Genomic DNA, 16110 nt, shown 5'->3' with positions numbered 1-16110 from the left:
CTTCGCGTGAGCCCTATCACTGCCGGCCATAGGGGGTCAACATTCACTGGGTACAGACTCCGCGCCGCCCCTTCTGCTCCAAGGAGGCTGCGGCCGGAAATTCCAGGGCTGGATCTAAGCCCACCCCCTCCTTTTCGCCGGTCGCCCGAACCTCCCAGCCTACCTGTTTACCTGAGATGCGCCTGGCACTGCCTGGCGAGCCGACTCTGGGCGCTCGCCCTGAGTTTCAGAGGCCCGACGCGTGGCCACCACATCAGCCAATCGACGCTCGCTCGGGAGCCTCTCGACCCTGAGGCCCGCCCGCCCGCCTGGGAAGGTGCGCGCGCCCGCAAACGACCGGGCGGGGCCCGATGGGGGAGGAAGCCAGACGCACGCCGCGCGCCGGGGCCACGGGGAACCAAGGCGGAACGGGCGCCCGGCGGGAGCTTGCGGCGCGCACTGGGCATGCGCAAACCGCGGTGCTAAAACCACGGGGCGGGGCTTCTGGAGGACTGTGCCAGCTTGGGAAGTACTTGTAAGAGTTTAGAGAAGAAGACGGATTTAGTAGTTTCCGGTGACTGTGCCAGCTGGACGCTACGGTGTCCACTCCGAGACTACGAGCGCGTTCTATTAGAGCAAAATATTGCCCCGACAAAACCTAATCGGGCTAGAGGAGGAAACCTTTGGTTAAAAACGTGTCTTGTGGCTCAACTTTAGCCTTGCACTGTCCAAGAAGTTGGAGGAATTGCGGTTTTCTGGTTGGTTTGTGTGTGGTTTGGGATGAGAGGACACCGGGACGGGGGCATATTGTGAAGTGATGGTTGAATGAAAAGAGCTGAAGTTGGACTCCAGTTGGGTGAGCAAAAAGCAATACCTAGCTCCTGACCAGGGAATATTTACAAACTAAAACTTGAGGGTGGTAAACTTTTTGACTGAAGTACTAGAACGAGATCTGGATGCTTATGTTCAACTAATGGATTCTTTAAGTCTCAGTGTTGAACCTTCCAGAATTAAAGAATTAAGTCCTCAATTCATGTACTAATGTGTTTAAACAAGAAAGGACTGACATTGTTAAATAACTGCTAGTAATTCAGATGTGGTTTTCTTGTTCCCCATATCAGTATTGCTTTTATAAATGTCACCTTAACTCCTTCAGATACCAAATATTTATTGAGTACATACTATGTGCCTGGAACTCTTCTGGGTGTTTGATAAGCAATAGTAATGGTTTTTTACACCACATCCCCCAGAGAACTGGCATAATAGGAAGTGTGGACAGTTTCCCAACACTTTATTAAGTGCAAAAAAGGGGAGTGAAAAAATAAGACATAAAAAATGGGATATAAGTTGATTGAAACAAAATAGGTTATAATATTCATAAGCTATTGGCTATTTTATTGTAATGAATGGACAGTGTCTGAAGATGTTTGTTACAGATTCAGCTTTGAAATACATTTTTCTTTACTTCAGTCAAGGTCTGAAATAGATATTTATTGACACAGTACCATCAAATATATGAGACAAATATAGAGAAAATAGAGAAGTAGTATAGTTTGTTAGAGTAGGTGGGAAGGGCATTCCAATCAAGAATGACTTCTGAAAAGGTTTAAGGCCACCCCAAATTATGTGTAAAAGAAAGAAGAGAAAGTTGCTTTTCCTAGCTAAGAAATAACAAGAAACAAGGGGGGAGAGTGACCACAACATTGAGAAAATTCAAAACAAATAATGGGTTTATAAGTTAAATTTAGAGAAAGTGATTATACTATTTTTCTTTGGGTAAAGGTATATTAACCTTAGTTTTTAAAAGCTCATCTGGCTGCTAAAAGTCTAGGGTAAAGAGAAAACCCCATGTTTTCTTTCCCTTTGGTAAGTTGTTTTTTCTTCCAAAAAAACAGTGATACCAAACATTAGGTCTTTCTCCCTAGTCCTTCCTCTAACTTACTCAAGGTAACTTTTTAATGTTCTTTTCCTGAATTTTTCAGATCTCAATAGCTATTTTTTTCCCAAACCTCTTCACACCACTGTTGCTCATATACACATTTCTTTATTCTCTATCCTGCTAACAGTTGCCAGTCTATAAGAAATGAAAGAGACCAATTACAGCGTTCTTTCCTGTTCTCAAGGTAATTATCAAAGATCATCACTTTTAAAAGTTGGGCTTTTGCAGAAATCTCAATAAGGATGAGAGGGAAAAGAAAATGAACTCCCCTATTTTTTTACAGGAAGCAAAAGAATGTCAGATCATGAATGCTCTCAACTCCACAAATATCTTAAGCCTCCTACAATGTGCCAGGCACTGCAATCAGTTCTGGAAATAGAGTAATTAATAAAAACTATGTATACAAGTACATGAGAATGCCATGTGCATTTAGGCAGGGTAATCTAGAGAAATAGAAACAAGATTTCACACATATATAAATTAATTGTATTTCGATACACTAAGGATTACCAATCTGAAAAGGAAATAAAAATCTCATTTACTATATCATCAAAAAGGATAAAATACTTAGCAATAAACTGAGGAGGTGAAAGACTTGTACACTGAAAACTATAAAATATTGCTAAGAGAAAATACAAACGGAAAGACATCGTCCTTGTGAATTGGAAGACAGTATTGTTAAAATGTACATAGTACCCAAAGTGATCTACAGATTCAGTGCAATCCTGATCAAAATCCCAAGGCATCTTTTGCATAAATACAGAAAGAAAATTGTAAAATTCATATGGAACCACAAAACACCCTGAATAGTCAAAGCAAGCTTGAGAAAGAACAAAGTGGAGGCCATACAATTCCTGATTTCAAAACATTCTACCGACCATAATAACCAAGTGGCATTTTCATGCCTCTTGATAATGTCTTCCCTCTGTGCATGTCTGCCTCGGTGTCCAAATTTCCCCATTTTTATAAGGATATAATCACACTGTATTAAGATCACCTAATGACCTCACTATAATTTGATTATTATGCAAAGACCCTCTTTCCAAATAAGGTCTTATTCTGAGGTGCTGTAGATTAGACTTTACTTCTTTTTGGAGGGACACAATTCAACACATAACACCACCTTGAGAAACATGAAAATGAAAATATGACATTCCAAAAGTAATGGAATGCAGTGAAAGCAGTGCTAAGAGAGAAATTCATAGCTGTAGATGATTATATTTAAAAAGAAGACCTCTCAAAACAAAAACTTAACTTTATACCGTAAGGAAGTAGAAGAGCAAGCTAAACCTAAACCTGCAGAAGGAAGGAAATAATAAAGATTACAAGTGAGACAAATGAATACTTAAAAATTCTAATAACTTCAACTAGATTGGTGAAGAAAAGAGTAAAGATGTAAATAAATTAGAAGTGAAAGTGGTGCCATTACTACTGACCTTAGATAAATTAAAATAATTATAAGAATATTATGAACATTTGTATGCCAACAAATAATGTAGATTAAATGCACACATTCCTGAAACACACATTATCAAAACTTACTCTAGAAGAAATAGAAAGATCTCAACAGACCTATAGCAAAGAGACTGAATCAGTAATTAAAATAAAAACAAATCCAAGACTAAATGGCTTTGCTGGGCAATTCTACACATAAAGAAGAATTAACAGTTTTACTCAAAAAAAAGAAGAGGAGTAATGCTTCCTGATATACTCCATGAAATCAGCTTTACCCTTATGCCCTTATACCCTTATACTAATGCCATCACAAGAAAACTACAGACCAGTATCCCCAACCAGTCCCCCTTATGATGCAAAAATTCTCAACGATTACTAGCAAGCCAGACTCAAAATCACATTAAAAGGATTTATCCCAGAAATACAAGGGTGGTTCAATATAACTCAATCTATATAACACATCATATTAATATAACAAAGGAAAAATGCCCACATGATCATCTCAATAAATTATAGAAAAAGCACTTGACAAAATTCAACTTCCTTTTATGATAAAATACTCAGAAAAATAGGAATTGAAGGGAACTTCCTTAACATGATAAAAAATCATGAAAAATCCACATGTAACATTCAATGATAATGACTGAAATCTTTTCCCCTAAGGTCAAGAACAAGACAAGGATGCCTAATATTATCACTGCCATTCACATTGTACTGGAAATCCTAGAGAGAGCAATTATGAAAGAAAAAGAAAGGCATCCAAATTGGAAGGGAAGAAGTAAAATTATCCCTATTTGCAAATGACATGATTCTACATAGACAAAATACCAACCCACAAAAAAATTAATACATGAATTCATCAGAGTTGGAAGACACAAGATCAATAGACAAAAATCAATTGTTTCTATACACCAGCAATAAATAATCCAAAAAGGAAATAAAATACTTTACTACAGAACCCAAAAGAATAAAATATGAGTGATAAATTTAGCCAAAGAGTTTGTGAAAGACTTGTACACTAAAAGCTACAAAACAATGCTGAAAGAAATTAAAGACGTAAGTGGAAAGGTGTTCTATGATCACAGATTAAAAGATGGCACAACTGAATTGCACTACTCTACAGATTCAGTCCAAAGTGATCTACAGATTCAGTCCAATCCCTACAGAAATCCTAATGGCCTTTCTTGAATAAATTGATAAACTAATCCTCAAGTTCATAGAAAATTGCAAGGGGCCCTAAATAGTCAAGACACTATTGAAAAAGGAAAGATGCATGTATGTGTTCTGATTTCAAAACTTACTACAAAGCTACACTAACCAAAATAGTAAGGTACAAACATAAGGCTAGATATATAGATCAATGGAAAGAATACAGAGCCCAAGAAACCCAAATATCTATGGCCAATTGATTTTTGACAAGGATACCAAGACCATTCAATGGGGGAAAAATAGTCTCTTCAACAGATGGTGCTGAGATATCTGGATACCCATAAGCAAAAGAATGAATCTGGATGCCAACTTCCCTCCATATGCAGGTATACCTCATTTTGTTGCACTTTGCTTTATTGCATTTCATAGTGTGTTTTTTACCAATTGAAGGTTTGTGGCAACTCTACATCAAGTAAGTATATCAGCGCCATTTTTCCAGCAGCATTTACTCACTTTGTGTCTCTGTCACATTTTGGTAATTCTTGCAATATTTCAAACATTTTCATTATTTGTTGTGGAGATCTGTGATCAGTAATCTTTGTTGTTACTATTGGGGGCACCATGAACCATACCCATATAAGACAACAAACTTAATTGATAAATGTTATTGGTGTTATCTGACTAGTCTACTGACGAGCCATTCTTCCATCTCTAGCCCTCTTGCTAGGCCTATCTATTTCTTGAGACACAACAATGTTGAAATTACAACCAATTAATAATTCTACAAGATCCTCTAAGTGTTCAAGTAAAAGGAAGAGCCCTATACCTCTCACTTTTTTTTCCATTTTTAAAAACATTATGCTTTATTATCTTTTTTAATGTTTATTCATTTTTTCGAGAGAGAGACACAGTGCGAGTGGGGGATGGGCAGAGAAAGAGGGAGACACAGAATCCAAAGCAGGCTCTAGACTCTAAGCTGTAAGCACAGAGCCCAATGCAGAGCTTGAACTCACAACCTGCAAGATCAAGACCTGAGCCAAAGTCAGATGCTTAATCAAATGAGCCTCTCAGGTGCCCCAAAGCACTTCTGGCAGCGGTGGGATCTCACCTTAATTCAAAAGCTAGAAATGATTAAGCTGAGTGAGGAAGGCTTATTGAAAAGACAACAGAAGCTGAAAGGTAGGCGTTAGTGCCAAATGGCCAAGTTGTGAATGCAAAAGAAAAGCTCTTGAAAGAAATTAAAAGTTCTGCTCCAGTGAGCACAAGAACAAGAAAGCAAAGCAGTGTTACTGCTCTTAGGGAGAAAATTTTAGTGGTCTGCATAGATCAACCAGACACAACATTCCCTTAAGCCAAAGCCTAATCCAGAACAAGGCCCTAACTCTCTTCATTTCTTTGAAGGCTGAGAAAGATGAGGAAGCTGCCAAAGAAGAGCTTGAGGTATAAAAAAAGAAGCCATCTGCAGAACACAATAGTGCAAGGTGAAGCAGCCAGATATCTGGAAGATCTAGATAATTAATGAAGGTGGATACACCAAACAACAGATTTTCAGTGTGGATGAAAAAGCCTTTTATTGGAAAAAGATGGCATCTAGGATTTTCATAGATAGGGAGAAGGCAATACCTGGCTTCAAAAGCTTCAAAGAATAGGCTAACTCTCTTATAAGAGTCTAATGCATCTGGTGACTTTAAGTTGAAGCCAATGCTCATTTATCATTCTAAAGTTCCTAGGGCCCTTAAGAACTATGCTAAATCTACTCTGCCTGTGCTTTATAAAGGTAACAACAAAGTCTGGATGATAACAATCTGTTTATAACATGGTTTACTGAATATTTTAAGCCCACTGTTGAGACCTACTACTCAGAAAAAAGAATTCCTTTCAACATATCACTGCTCATTGACAAAGCACCTGATCACCTAAGAGCTCTGATGGAGATGTGTGATGAGATTAATGTTGTTTTCAGGCCTAACACAACGTCCATTCTGCAGCCCATGGATCAAGGAGTATTTTTGACTTTCAAGTCTTATTATTTAAGAAATACGTTTTGTAAGGCTATAGCAGCCATAGAGAGTGATTCCTTTGATGGATCCAGGAAAAACAAATTGAAAACCTTCTGGAAAGGATTCACCATTCTAGATGTCATTAATAATATTTGTGACTCATGGGAAGAAATTGAAATATCAACGTTAACAGGAGCTTGGAAGAATTTGATTCCAACTCTCAATGATGACTTTCAAGGATTTAAGACCTCAGTGGTGGAAACAGCCACAGAAGTGGTGGAAATAGCAAGAAAAATGAATTACAAGTGGAGCCTAAAGATATGACTGACTTGCTTTGATCTCATAATCAAACTTTAACAGGTGAGTTACTTCTTAGGCACGAAAAAAAAGTGGGTTCTTGAGATGGAATCTACTCCTAATGAAGATGCTGTGAGGATTGTTGAAATGAAAACAAAGGATTTAGAATATGACATAAACTTTAGTTGATAACGCAGTGGCAGGGTTTGAGACAATTGAAACTCCAATCTTGAAATATCTATTGTGGGTAAAATGCTATTAAAGAACATCGCATGCTACAGAAATATGATTTATGAAAGGAAGAGTCAATGGATGTGGCAAAGGTCTTATTTTAAGAAATTGTCACAGCCATTCAACTTCAGCAACCACCACCCTTATCAATCAGCAGCATCAACTTTGAGGCAGGACCCTCCCCCAACAAAAAGGTTATGACCCGAAAAAGTGCACATGATACCATTTTTAGAAATAAAATATTTTTAAGTGAAATTATGTACATTGGTTTTTTTAGACATAATGCTATTGCACACTTAACAGACTACAGTGTAATGTAAATGTAACTTTTATATACACTGGGTAACCAAAAAATTCATTTGAGTCTATTGTGACATTTGATTTACTGCATGGTCTGGAAGTAAATGCACATGTGATATCTCAGTGGTATGCTTGCACAAAAATTAACTCAGAATTAACCAACACCATAAATAAATAGTTAAAACTATAATACTATTATGAGAAAATTTAGGATTAAATCTTTATTACCTTGAGTTTGGCAGTGAATTCTTTGACACCAAAAACATAAGCAACAAAAGAACAAATAGATAAGTTGGATTTCACCAAAATTAAAAACTTTTGGGCATCAAAGAATATTATCAAGAATGTAAAGACAACTTACAGAGTCAGAGAAACATGGGCAAATCATGTATCTAAGAGTTTAATATACAGAATACAGTAAAACCTTGGTTTGTGAGCATAATTCATTCCAGAAACATGCTTGTAATCCAAAGCACTTGTATATCAAAATGAATTTCCCCATAAGAAATAATGGAAACTCAGATGATTGACTCCACAACCTAAAATATTCATTTAAAAATGATTATAATACTGTAATATACAAAATAATAAAGAAACTATAAAATATGAAGAAAAATAAACAAATTAACCTGCACTTACCTTTGAAAACCTTCGTGGCTGGTGTGAGGGAGACAAGAGAGAGGAGGGTTATTGTGTAGGACAAACTTTCCAACTTTCACTAACACTAACAGAATCACTACTCTCTATTGGCTCCATGGAATATTTTCCTGCATGGGGGCCATTGTACATGCTCGCATGTATGTTGACTACAGTACAGTATTAATAAACTCTTGTCGGGGCACCTGGGCGGCATCTGACGTCAGCTCAGGTCATGATCTCATGGTTTGTAAGTTCAAGCCCATGTTAGGCTCTGTGCTGACAGCTCAGAGCCTGGAGTGTGCTTTGGATTCTGTGTCTCCCTCTCTCTCTGCCCCTCCCTCACTTGCCGTCTGTCTGTCTCTCTCTGTCTCTTGAAAATAAATAAAATGTTAAAAAATTAAAAAAAAAAACTCTTGTCAAATACTGTATTTAATGTAACTGGCAATAAGGCAGCAGAGGAAAGGGTCTATATCTGCAGGCAGCCTGACCTAGAATGAAGCAAAGCATTCCTAACCTTTCTCTTACATGGAAAAGCAAAGGACTGTCCATAGGTGCTGTGAAGTGGCAAAAAATACACTAGTGCCAGTTGTAGGCACCTTCCAATGTTCTGAAAAATCACTGATTTCTGCCAAACATAGTGGCTTGAGACCAAGCATCTGAGCATGAGAGATGATCACCCATAATCCCGCAGTGAGAGAGACACAAAGAACTATTGGCTCAGTTTTGATCGTGTGACATTTGGCATCACATACCACTCATATTGCAAGACATTGCTTGTTTATCAAGTTAAAATTTATTGAACATGTTTGCTCATCTTGCAGAACACTCACAGGTTACTCAAAATCTGAGGTTTTACTGTTTATAAAGAACTCTTACAACTCAATAACAAAGATAGTCCAATAAAAAAATAATCAGTGGACTTGAATAGATATTTCTCCAAAGAAGATATACAAATGGCTAACAAGCATGTGAAAAGATAGCCAACTTCATTGGCCACTGAGGAAATGCAAATTAAAGCCACAATGTGATACCACCTCCTCATGCAGACTAGGATGGCTATAATAAAAAAAAATAATAAATAAATAAAACTAAAGGAAAATATGTTTTGGGAGGAATGTGGAGAAGTAGGAAGACTTGCACATTTCTTTGGATATGTAAAATAGTATAGCCCCTGTGGAAAATAGTTGGTAGTTGCAATAATCCCATTCCTATGTATATACTCAAGGAAAATGAAAAATATATGGCCACACAAAAATTTGTACACAAATGTTTACAGCAGCATTATTCTTAATAGCCTAAAGGTGGAAACAATCCAACAATCCATCAATAAATGAGTGAATAAACAAATTGTGGAACATAAAACGGAATTATTACTCAACTGTAAAAATGAATAAAGTACTGATACATCCTACAAAGTGGGTGTATTTCTTTTTTTTTTAATTTTTTTAATGTTTATTTTTGAGAGAGAGAGACAGAGTATGAGGAGGACAGGGGCAGAGACAGAGGGAGACACAGAATCCAAAGCAGGCTGCAGGCTCTGAGCTGTCAGCACAGAGCTCAATGACTGGCAACCAGCGGTGAGTATTTCTAAAACATGATACTAAGTGAAAGAATTTAAGCACGAAAGGTTACATATTGTATAATTCCTTTTATATGCAATATTCAGAATTAGGTAAGTATATAGAGACAGTAAGTATATTAGCAGTTGCCAGGAGATCGGAGAAGGATAAAAGAGGAGTGATTACTCAAAGGGTATGAGATATTCTTCTGGGTCAAATGTGAGTCATTAACTAAATTAATATTTATTAAATGCCTACTATGTTCTAGACAGTATTTCAGTCACTCTTGCATGGACTTGACATTCAAAAAGAGGTAAAGACTAGGAATAAACAAATAAATACAGAATATATGTAGGTGTTGAAAATGTAATGGAGAAAAGTCAGGCTACATAAAGAGTGAAAAAGTTGAGGACAAGTTCAATTTTAGACATGTAAAGTTATCTGTTAAAGTAGCTTTTGTGGAGATGCCTAAAGGAAGTGAAGAAGCAAGTCATGGGAATGTCTAGGAAAAGAACATTCCTGGCACAGGGAAAAGCAAATGCAAAAAAAATGGGAGCATGCTTGAAAGTGTTCAAAGGAATACCAAGAAAATCAGTGTGATGAGAACAGGGTGAAAGAGAAGGGTGTTAGGAAATGAGTCTGGAGAGGTAGCGAGAGCCATATTGGGCATCTTTTGGGCTTATGGCTAGGACTTTAGATTCTATTCCAAGGATGACAGAAGGCAACTAGATGGCTTAGAACAGGTAATATCTGAACTATGCTTTAAAAAGATGACTCTAGCCACTGTAACCACAGTATTGAATTCAGTTTATAAGAAATGTCACATCCATAAGTGCCTAGATTACCAATTCTGAGAACAGGAAATGTCTGGCTTTCCCACCCAACTCTTCCACTAAGTAGTTTGGTGACATAGGTGAGGTCCTCAATCTCTTCCCACCTCAGTTTCCTAAATTGTCAAATAAGGAAGTGATTAAAGTCTCTTCCAGGTCTATTATTCTATGATTCTAGAAAGTTAATATAGGCTTCAGTATTATATGAGCTCTTTTACTTAAACTAGTGATTCTCTCACTTAAGGGCACTTTTGCCCTGCAGAGAACATTTAGGAATGTCTGGAGATATTTCTGTTTGTCACGACTTGGGATGGAGTTGCTACCAGCAGCTAATGGGTAGAGGGTAGGGATGCTGTTAAATATCTTGCATTGCACAGGACAGCCTCCCACAACACAGAATTATCTGGCCCAAAATGTTAATGGTGCCATTGTTGAGAAACCCTGACTTAATAAACAGAAAATTCATACCTTTCATACATAGGCAATTTGTGACACTGAAGTTGTGCTTTTCTAATTTGTTTGCCAAAGTCTAGGATACCACAAGCTATTTACTGTGAATAATTTCACATTTCGATTTTTTTTTATGTATAGAAAAGTTGAAATTAAAATTAGAACATAAAAACAACACAGCTAGTGATTCAGAGAGAGGCCTCCTAAATTATATATACTTAGGTTCAAAGAATACCTCAAATACTCAGTGTGATTTCAGGCAAGTTACTTAATCTGTATGCCAGTGTAAGATGAGGATAAGAATATCTGTCACAGAAATATTGTGAACAAGATAATGGGTTACAAAATGCTCAGCCCATTGCCTGGCATAAGCATTAAATGAAGATTGTCATTATTACAATTTGCTAGGCAGGCTGAATATGGCAGGTGAGTTGCAGGTTCTCTCCACTTTTCCAGAATCTTCCAGATTTCCCCCTCCCCAATTCTCTTTTAATTTGTTTTGTTTTTTATTTTTAGGTTTATTTATTTGAGCAAGAAAGCACCGGAGAGAGGGGCAGAGAGAGAGGGGGGAGAGAGAGAATCCCAAGTAGGCTTGTCAGTGGAGAGCCTGAGCAGGGCTTGAACTCACGAACCATAAGATCATGACCTGAGCCGAAGTAAGACACTTAACTGAGTGTCTAATCTTCCATGAACCAAGATTTTAGACATCTACTCTACCAACCTTTTTAGAATTGAGTCTAAAATTAGTTTTGATTGAAGGCCGGGAAAGCTCTCCTAGGAGCAAAATGCATAGATTTCTGCACGTTGACCACACAGAAGTCTTAACTTCTAGATTCTGAGCGATGTCCCAAATAACAGAACTCTGATATATATATGACCTCTAAGTATTATTCCTGTCATATCACAATAAAATATTTTAAAAAGTTTCCCAAGTAATTATTTTGTTCACACTGTCCAGTAAAGTCCCTTGGAATTTAGAAATGTTCTGTTAGATAATGGGAAAATCTAATGTACCAGAACCTAAGATCTGTCCTAAATAATAACATGATGCCTTGGTATTTGTAAGTTATAAGCCATTAAGAGCTTAGAGCAATGACAGACCCACAAATTTTAAAGCATGAGTCTTTCACTTGTAAATAGCATTTCTTCAATACTTCTAATACTTTTGTATAAGAATATTATGGAATAATGGGTCTTTTTGAATAGTTCAAGAGTTATAATCTCTCCCAACTTTCTACCCTATTCCATGGATGGACTTGGGAGTACTCTATTACATGGATGTATGCCAAATTCTGCATTTGTGGGTCTGTGTTTTGACACCTAAATAAAAGAGTCTATGGGCCTACAGAGGCTATGTATCTCTTAGTAAATGGTATTTTGAGATGTGGGTCCAGTCATAGTTGGAATACCATGGGGTTATACTGTATTTTCTAGTGACACACTAATGAAGTTAACTTTAAGTTTGAGGAAAACAATTTTTTTCAAAATGTGCAAATACTGTCATTTTAAAATATAGCTCTTCGATGAATGGATAAAGAAATTGTGGTTTATACACACAATGGAATACTATGTGGCAATGAGAAAGAATGAAATATTGCCTTTTGTAGCAATGTGGATGGAACTGGAGAGTGTTATGCTAAGTGAAATAAGTCATAGAAAGACAGGTACCATATGTTTTCACTCTTATGTGGATCTTGAGAAACTTAACAGAAGACCATAGGGGAGAGGAAGGAAAAAAAAAAAACAAATAGGTTAGAGAGAGAGGGAGCCAAAACATAAGAGACTCTTAAAAACTGAGAACAAACTGAGAGTTGATGGGGGGTGGGAGGGAGGGGAGGGTGGGTGATGGGTATTGAGGAGGCCACCTGTTGGAATGAGCATTGGGTGTTGTATGGAAACCAATTTGACAGTAAATTTCATATTTAAAAAATAAATAAATAAATACAAATAAAATATAGCTCTTTATTCCTAAACTTTTCCCCAAAGTAGTAAACAATGCTGTTTATTTTCCAATATATTCTCCCCTCCTTCCATAATTTTTTTCCCCCCTAGACTCATTGCCACACAGCAAAACACTATTTTTCCCAACCTCACTCGTACCTAGGTATACTCCATGTGGCCAAGTTCTGACCAATGAGATCTGTATAATTTCCAGGTCTTTTTTTATGCTTCTGTCTTTCTCTTCTTTCTGCTGGCCGGAACCTTATTCATGGCTTACATGAGGGAAAATAAATTTCTATCTTATTTAAGCCACTATTGTTTTGGTCTTGAACAGTAGCTGATCCAATGGCCCAATACAAAAACTTTATTCCAACAAGACACTGAAGACATTATTAGATATTTATGTTCAGTGAGTATTTTAGGGTACCTGGCAGTTAAGTTTCTAGCCATTCTAATTATGTAGTTCTCAACCAAATAATCATTTTAAAATAATTTAATTTAAACAATCATTTAAAAATATAAGCTTGACACTTTAGCAGTTTTGCTCTGATACCAGGGCAAATAATAATAGAAAGAGTAATCTATCTAATGAGAGAAAGGACATCTGAAACAGTAGGTCAAGTAAAATTTCCTTCCCCCCCCCCACCCCCCCTCAGTGCTAAACCTCCCAGAATTCCAATATTAGCTACAGGCAAATTTGGCTGCAGGTAAGAGATACATCCTATAATCAGAGCTCTTAGCACAGTGGGTATTTGTTGACTATAGATTAACACTGGCTGAGTCCCAGCTTCAGAATATTCTTATACCCAGATCTTATCTCCTCAACTATTCTAGAGGTGTAGGACCATAAATCAGATGTGATGGCAGGCTTTGCTTATTTTACTCAAAAAAATCTGCTCTAGCCCAAAGAGGTTAATAATTGGTAGTAATTTTCTAACAGAGTATTTGGAACTATGTCTAGGAGGGTCTTCTCACTGAATCCATACAGGTGTTAAGAGACTGAGGTCTTAGTGAGACCATAAACCTGCACCTACCTCCTCTGGATAAGATATTCAGAGATTAAGGACCTCATGGAATTGGTGAAGGCTATCTTTACACTGACCCCCCAAAAAAAAGGCTATCTTTAAATCTTGATCTGGGAGTATCAAGGAGTATCTAAGGAAGGCAAAAGTTTTACTTATATTGCAATATGGTAGTATCTCCTCCATTAGATTATATGCTCCACTAGGAATTTTAACTGTTACATTGCCAGTATGTAGGAAAGTGCTGATACTTAGTTAAGCTTTCAGTGAATGAATCTAGAATTTTGTTCAGTGTGTGCCTTGGGGTTTAATAGTTGTGACATTATTTTTAACTTAAAAAAATTCTCCACTTATATATATGAAGAAATAAATTAATTTGGGGGCATTTAATTAGTTTGGTTTTCTGTGTGACAGAATGTAGTTTGGCCTGCGGCTAATATTGAAATCTACAATCCTGTTGCTATTAGAAGAGGGAATTCTGGAATCAAATCCCAGAGACATTATTAACTTGTGGTGTGATCCTGGGAAACTCAGGGTCCTCACTGGACGATGAGGGAAATATTTCCTATGAGCTCTGAAATTCTGATTTTAGTGCTTAGTATAATAACAGGTTCTCAATATTTGTTGAATACATGATTCTATATTGCACTTAATACTTCATATTTAGTTTGTAAAAGACTGAAACATTGCTCAAAAGCTTTTACCTAAATAGCAAACATTTCTGAAAACTATCTCATGGCAAACATTTCAAACTTGGTTATTTTAATCAAACATTTGACCAAATATGAGAAAATTTATTTTTGCGTATCTGATCCACAAGCAGCAAACTCCCCGATTCCTTACTTTCAACAGTTTTGCCAGATACCATTATTACCAGCTTTTAATAGCTCTGCCTCAGAAATAAAAACAAAACATGAAACTATTGTATTTTGCATAGTTAAGTGGAAATCATATACAATAAGGTTTTAATCATATTATATTGCTGATACTCCACTGTTCTTGGCTTTTTCATAATTGGCAATTTCATATGGTTCAAAGTGAATATATTTAGTATTAAATAGTGTGTTTAATAACTAATATGACAATAGGGGCTCCAAATCCTCTCCACATACCTTTTACTGGTATCCTACCTGTTAGAGGTGCAGCAGGTATTTTTCTGAAATTTCATTATATTGTGTCTCTTCTACATAGTATTTGTAACTTGTGGTTTGAAAACAGTATAGGGGCACCTGGGTGGCTCAGTCGGTTAAGCGGCCGACTTCGGCTCAGGTCACGATCTCGCGGTCCGTGAGTTCGAGCCCCGCGTGGGTCTCTGGGCTGATGGCTCAGGGCCTGGAGCCTGCTTCCGATTCTGTGTCTCCCTCTCTCTCTCTGCCCCTCTCCCGTTCATGCTTTGTCTCTCTCTGTCTCAAAAATAAATAAAACGTTAAAAAAAAATTTAAAAACAGTATAAATTAGCATTTATGTTCTGCCAAATATCCTAAAAGGGCTAGTGTGAACAATTAAGTGTTTTATAGAGAGAATATACTGATAGTTCCTTAATTTCCTTGATCATTTAGGTTCGTGGTTCACAAACTTTTTTTTTTTTTAATTTTTTTTTTTTTTTTAACGTTTATTTATTTTTGAGACAGAGAGAGACAGAGTGTGAACGGGGGAGGGTCACAGAGAGAGGGAGACACAGAATCTGAAACAGGCTCCAGGCTCTGAGCTGTCAGCACAGAGCCCGACGCGGGGCTCGAACCCACGGACCGTGAGATCATGACCTGAGCCGAAGTCGGACGCTTAACCGACCGAGCCACCCAGGCGCCCCACAAACTTTTAACGCTCGTAAGAAATCACTGGAGAACTTACTAAAACTCAGGTTTCTGAGCCCTTTACCCAGGGATTCTGATTCAGTAGATACGGGTGGGGCCGTGAATTTGCCTTTCTTGCAAACTCTCACATCGTGCTTCCGTTCCTGGATGCTAAGTTCATACTTTGAGAATCACTGACCTAGGGTACCTACGACACTTCTCTGTAGTAATGCCTCTTCTTTATTTTGGTTTTTCAGTAAATAAAACTCAGGTTGATGAGTTGTGATAAATTCCCTTAAGCCAAAACCATTTCTTTGTGAAGTACTACATTAACCTAATTGCAAGGTAACTGCAAATGGGATTTGCTTTCTCGTTTCTACTGCCCACAATTTCAGGACAACTAACTCCAAAGAATTTATCCACCTGTCCGTTCTTTAGGACCTCCCAGTGCGCCTGCTTGCCGGGAGGGCAAGGGTCGCCCCAGCCCGGGCCGCTAGGCCGAAGACGCTTCTTTACTTGCGTTATC

The 16110-nt window shown here is 37.5% G+C and overlaps 1 protein-coding gene across 7 annotated transcripts in view; it reads right to left on the bottom strand.

Moving 5' to 3' along the window:
* The window catches only part of MIPOL1 (mirror-image polydactyly 1), a 320020-nt gene extending 305003 nt beyond the window's left edge, over positions 1 to 15017 (bottom strand). For 3 of the 7 annotated variants that reach the window (XR_006218816.1, XM_042989585.1, XM_007073712.3), the window contains exon 1: positions 164 to 382. The gene's annotated coding sequence lies outside the window, so the exon portion shown is untranslated. Of the gene's footprint in view, positions 1 to 163; positions 473 to 14921 lie in introns of those variants that run through there. The other 4 variants (XR_006218817.1, XM_042989584.1, XM_042989586.1 and 1 more) reach the window with 4 other exon arrangements.
* Positions 15018 to 16110: the final 1093 nt, after the last annotated feature.

The sequence above is a fragment of the Panthera tigris genome, chromosome B3, assembly GCF_018350195.1.
Source record: "Panthera tigris isolate Pti1 chromosome B3, P.tigris_Pti1_mat1.1, whole genome shotgun sequence".
Taxonomy (NCBI): domain Eukaryota; kingdom Metazoa; phylum Chordata; class Mammalia; order Carnivora; family Felidae; genus Panthera; species Panthera tigris.
Note: the sequence above shows the minus strand (reverse complement) of the source record. Positions and strands in the feature narration are given on the sequence as shown.